We start from the raw sequence: 6,420 nt of genomic DNA on the forward strand, positions 1-6,420 counted from the left end.
CGGAATACTACGAGTTCTTCAAATACCTGCAGAATGATAGGTTTCTTTTTTGTGAGTGTAAAACACTTAAATACACCATTTAGATATTCGATACAACACTACTATAAAGGCTTGGTCTGGTCTGATATTTTATTGGTGGTAGTGTCCAGGGTCACTGATGAGGAGTGGAATTATCCGAAACTAGTCTGGCACATAGACACACCACCAATGAAAGAATAGACCATTTCAAGCTTTTACTTGTTGTTAAACAAATGTTTAAATAATTCTATTCAATTATGTGTTCCTACTATTTCATTATCAAGACATACCGATAAAGTCGTTGGATGCAGTGCCTATAGATTTCTGTGTGAACTGTTGAAACGGATGCTGGAAAACTGTTTTTGTAGACCAGATGAATTATGGAAAATCTGCAAGGAAGAGTTGTGTTCTATCGACATGATAGCTGTGCAACTGTGCTTTTCGAAAAGGAAACTATGCTTTAGGACTATTGTTAGGATGTACAGTCGTCAGATAGAGCAGGACCGTACGTGGGAGTACGTTATATGATAACGATTTTGGACACTCGAACCCTTCTTAAATGAATACAGCCATTGTTTGGTTTGTGTTAAAATCTACTATATATTATAACGTATAAATATATTTGGATACAGTTTAGCGCAAATATTAAGTAATCTTCTATAATAGAGTCTAAATTAAATGCGCAAACAGTACATACAATGTTACGTATTCTGTAATTTCCACTCTCGCTGTAACAGACCAGTTTCGTCGAATTCACGACTCATCCGTACTGCTTGGAAAAGTGAAGTAAAGAATAGGGTAGGCGTCTATACTTCACTAAAATTCACGTTTTTGAATAAAAGAAACTACCAAATAAATTTAAAAAATGATAGCATTTATTATATGTTACAGCTTATTTTTAAAGCTTCTACTGGAAATTTTGAGATTGCATTGTAGGTGTTATCAAACAGTAATGATATTAACAAAATATACTGTTGTAATTAAATTAAATTAAAGTAGATTTTATTTTTTTTATTATTTTTTACAGCCTTCAATATACTATTACGACAGACATTCAAATGATTCAATTAAAATTTCTCTTTTCGGCTCTACTGCGCAAGGCAGTGACTGTATATGGTAAGTACGATAACATGTATTGAATCTTTTGATATTTTTTTTATTTGCAATTACAGCAAATCACATTACTGAGGCATTTAAAAACATAAGAAGCCAATTTCACAAATATCATTTTGTACAGTAATTTTTTATTCAGTGTTATAATACAATGATATAATATTACGCTTAAGTATATTTAATGTAGGCCTAATTGTTTACTATGTATGTTTATACACGCATATATATATATATTTGCATATTATAAATAGTCATGGCGGTATACAACACTATTTAAGACTTTCGTTTCTGACCCTTCACCCCATAAAAGTAAATTTATAAAATCTGATCACGTTTATTTAATACTATTTTTCTCGTGCCTTCTCTCCATTAGCTTTTTACGTAACATCTTAACACAAGAAAACGATTATTTAAATTTTGTTTACAGAACTGTATTAACAGAGTAAATATTATTTTTGTGTACTTACGTCAGAGAGTATTCATAACTTAGTAGTCACGAACATCTGTGTTAAGATTCGATGACGAGGAACCCACTTTGAGACTAATAATGGCTGGAGACGGCTTAAATGGTACCTGATGATGACAAAACCTTGTCGAAACGTTGTACATTTGCTGTCATGTTAAACTTATATTAAAGTTTTTCTATAATTTCTAAATATCGTTTGAAATGGAAATTAAGATAAAAAATTCATATTCCCACTTCTTACACGATATGATTATTATTGCTGAGGGTTTAGTCAGTTTTTTGTAGTAAACTTTATCGCCGTTACTCCATCATACTATTTGTTGTGTTTATTACTGTAAAGGAAAATGACAATTGATTACTTCGTATACTACCAATATACATTAATTTTGATACTGCTACGTATACCGTAATAAAATACAAAAAGCAAAGTAAAACCAGCAATTAATTGTTTGGAAATATTAAAGTTACACAATGGATATCTCCGTTAGCTGTCCCTAATTTTGAATTGACAGATTACATGAAAGACAACTAGTTAACACCAACTCTTGGATTAGTTTAGTAAAAATAAATAATCGAACCCTCCAAAGGAAAGAATCAATGGACACATACTTTTTTCTTTTGAAAATAATTAGCACCAATTAATATTTTGATTATTATAAATTAAACAAAACTAATGGGTCTAAGAATATATATATAACATTATGCTGAATCTCTAATGTATTTTTTTTTGTTCCCAGCATCTAGTTTACAATTCAAATTAATAACATTAGGAGAAAGAGACAATATCCTAACTTTAGAGCATCAGTATATAAAGAAAGATTAATTACCTTCCTCCCTCTGCCAGCTTTGTCCTGGATAACTTTTTCTAGCAATTTTGTTTGGTTTAACATCGTATAAGAAATTACCAAATAAATTTCTTCTGTTGTTATCCTATCTATTAGAAGGACTTTAAAGTAGTGAGAAATATGTAATTCAATCTTTAAATAATAGAAGACTTAAGAATGTTAACATAAAGGATAAGAAATGTACCTAAACACGCTCTAAACATGTTTCCTAGTTTCTGGGATTAAAACATAATAGTGGATGACAATTTTTGTTGTCAAAATCAGTATTCAAAATTAACCCCCAAAACTCAGTGAACAGTTATGCTACTTTGAGTTCTGGATCAGGATTGAAGTACTCCTATCTCCTCCAAAAGACATAACAACCATTCTCTACATATTAATTTCTAAAACTTAAAATGCTGGCAAAAAAGATTAGAACTCCGAAACTAATCTTAAAGATTATTCCTGGCCACTTAAGATAAAATTAGGTTATCCATTTGAGACAGTGTACATTCATTCCTTACTGTTCAGTTATATGTATATATATCTTTTTCTCTTGAATGTGATTCCTAAAATTTCTGCAAACAAAATATCAAGGACTGAGAGGATCATCTTGCCATTAGCTGTTTTCAATTAGTTGCATGGAACAGCTGGGTGGTTAAGGCACTTGACTTGCAATTTCTAGGTAGCAAGATTAAATCCCACCCCCAGACATGTTTACAATTTCAGCTAGCCACTCTTGAGGCATTATAATATGACAGTCAATCCCACTAACGAAAAACATAATGGTGCTTTTAAATCTATCCTAATCTGCAGCAGATGTGAGATTATCTTTGTGTTTTAAGAAAGAAACAAACCATACAGAGATCGGGCCATTTAGGAACTCCAAACAAACACGTAATGTATTACTACAGTTGAACTTATAAAGTTGTCAAAATTTGCTACCAATTCATCCTCTTAATTAGTTAAAAAAAAAACAGTGCACAGAAAGTAATACTCAAAAAACGTTGTCTGCAACATTTCTTAATTTATTTACAGTATAATCTCCTTCCATAATATTGGTTTAGATCATCTTTCTATGCCTTGTAATTCTTTTATTCTGCAATCTTACTCAACAAACAATTTTATATATATCTTAGCTATTATAAATAGAGACCCTCTTTATAATATTCTTAAGCTGTAAATTATAATTTTTTTTAATCTCAATTTAATTATTCTATATAGAACATTTATTTTCAATCATATTTCTATTTGGTCTTGTGAATTCTTTGTTGTGGTAGTATGTGACTTTCTTATCTATTTCAGTCACACCATATATCATTATGGTAAATTGTATATTTGCAACCCTATAAACTTTCTGTGTGATGTCTGCATAACCATAATAAATGTTCCATGCACATAACCAAAAATAATAAGTGACTTTATCTTTTCCATTTCTATGGTATTGTTGTTACAGTCATAGGTGATTAGTTCAATTTATAAAGTAAGTAAATCACTGCCTGCATTAGACATAGACTTCCCTGTTTCTCAGATAATTCCTATAAATTTTAACTACTTTCATCTTGTCATAAATCTTTCAGAATTAAGTGTAAAACCAAATCAAGAAGGAGCCTTAAAGAATTATGATTAATTGATATATATATATATCCCACAGAAACAAAATCATTATATCAATTGGCTTAATTGGTACTAAAAAGCATTAAAGGCCAAACATCTAGTGTTGAATAATAACATATTTTTAGTTTAGGTGATTATGTACCTAGGGTACTTGTTTACCCATGACTGTACTAAAGTGCTACTTAGTTCTAACCATATAAATATTTTTGATTTTTATAGATTGAATTTGCCTGTACACAGATATGTAATACTAACAAAGTGGATTTATTCACTGGCCCCCACAGAGATACATCAGATTTGACTTTGGCTAGTTGTATATATTATTTTCTTTTATGGAAAAAGGTAATCTCTTTCTTTTCAAATACTGATCAGTTAACGTCATATTATGTTCTTTTCTATTGCATCAAGTGTAACATAAGCTGAGCCAGTAACTAAAGGGTAGTTACACATTTAAATACAAAGACTGGTAACAAATAAGTAGGTATGATGGAAGACCCAATTTAAGATTACAAGCTCATGTAATGAAGTGTAAGAGTACATTTTTTTGCAATATCACAAAAAGGTAATAACAATAGATAGTGTGGCAGTCAGATAAATAAACTGTGTGAGAACTTGTTAGAAGTATTTTAATATACTTTATTAACACAGTCCTGGCAAGTACATTTGGTTTGTACACTACCATTAAATCATGTGGCTCAAGCTATGATACCTACTTTAACTAGATGATGGAGACATCTTTTTGTCAGTTCTGTTATTATTGTCTGATGTAAATAGAAAGAAATTGCTTATATATATCAGATATATCTGTACACAAGAATGTGAAACATATTAAAGATTATCCTGATCAATTATTTAAATGTATATTTCTTTCTAATAAATAGGTGCTAATTAACTACAGAGACTCACTCCTTAACAAAACATGATGAATTAACATGTTAATGTTTCTAAATTGAGATAAACCTTTATTTTCACACAGATATCAAGAACAATCTTGTCTTCTATACAATAAATTCCATTACATCATACGAGGTTAACAAACAGCAGTATCTTATTATAGACAAATAATAGCAGAAAGCACTTGTTATTTATTCAGCTCCTTTTTTCTTGTACACATACGCACACAAGCCCGGAGGACTTTTAAGCCCGGCTGATCACAGACAAGAACCTTTTAGACCCTTAACTATGGTCAACCGGGCTTAAAAGTCCTCCAGGCCTGTGTGTGCTAGTGCACAAATTAAGGAAAATAACAAACACTGTATTAAATGAGAAAGAAAATATACTTACACAAAGGATGATATTGATGTACAAAATGTGAATCATCTCCTGCAGTAGCCTACACATACAATTTTGGATAAGACGTATTTCCAGTATCTTCCCACTGCTTCTCAAAGTTCCTAGAATCACCACATGTAATCAGACATCATCCTGGTAGATTAGTGACAGCACACTCACCCTTAGATAAGTGGTTCTAAATATATTCTTATTAAAAAGAAGCACATAGTATCAGATTGATATTAAGGGAGTCAAATAGCCACTGGACAGAAGGCTATATAAATGAATTAGGACAAACATTTGTTATTATATGGTACTACTGATGATGCACAGTTAAATCAATTAGCAATAGTGTCAAAAAAAAATGCATAAATCTGGTACTTCCTACCTTTTCATTAGTATTGTGGACAAAGTCAACCTGCACCATTCAATGACAATAAAAGATCTATGCATCATAGCTCTTTTCCTTCATTCAACAAGATCTATAATATATCTGCCCCTAATCCTTCTTGTAGGTCACAAACAGTCTTTCTTTCATAGGAGACAAAACAAAGAACCTGTTGGAAGTAGAAAAGAGAACTACCTGTATACATGCAATGGTTAAACTTCATGTTTTGTTCTTTCTTTACATTTTCGCAATTCAAGATATGGTGACAATGCATTTATCTTACCTGCTAAAACAGAGCTTCTTACCATAAGCACACTGCCACTACATCTTCAATTGTGAAAATGTCCAAAACCTCCAGGGAATGTCAGCATAAAGAACCCAAATATACAATATGATGGATCTATAGGATTAAAAACACCACCACAGTGCATGTCTTTACAAGTCATTTCTCTGTGTTCAAATTCAATCACATAAACCATACCCCCTCTTTCAAGAGATACCACACATTAAGACAATACCTAAACTGACAAGTACATAGTTCATAGGCTTTCTAATTAATATACAGGTCACCTCAATATAACATAAATCCAAAATTGTAGAAGAATGAACAAGTAAATCATGTCCTATTAAATGATCAAAAGCCTATGTGAAACTGAAGCATTTTTCTCAGAAAACATGCACAGTACATGTTGAAATCACAGATCAACAAAACAAAAATGACA

At 31.2% G+C, this 6,420-nt stretch overlaps 1 long non-coding RNA gene across 3 annotated transcripts in view; it reads right to left on the minus strand.

Moving 5' to 3' along the window:
• Positions 1-1,763: 1,763 nt before the first annotated feature.
• The window catches only part of LOC111083299, a 20,014-nt gene continuing 15,357 nt past the window's right edge, over positions 1,764-6,420 (minus strand). Inside the window, exons 3-5 of one of the 3 annotated variants that reach the window (XR_002608934.1) lie at positions 5,699-5,867; positions 5,323-5,432; positions 1,764-1,929 (exon numbers count right to left, since the gene is read on the minus strand). This is a non-coding gene — a long non-coding RNA (uncharacterized LOC111083299). Of the gene's footprint in view, positions 1,930-3,595; positions 5,433-5,698; positions 5,868-6,420 lie in introns of those variants that run through there. The other 2 variants (XR_002608935.1, XR_002608932.1) reach the window with 2 other exon arrangements.

This window comes from Limulus polyphemus, unplaced genomic scaffold (assembly GCF_000517525.1).
Source record: "Limulus polyphemus unplaced genomic scaffold, Limulus_polyphemus-2.1.2 Scaffold139, whole genome shotgun sequence".
In the NCBI taxonomy this organism is placed as follows: Eukaryota; Metazoa; Arthropoda; class Merostomata; order Xiphosura; family Limulidae; genus Limulus; species Limulus polyphemus.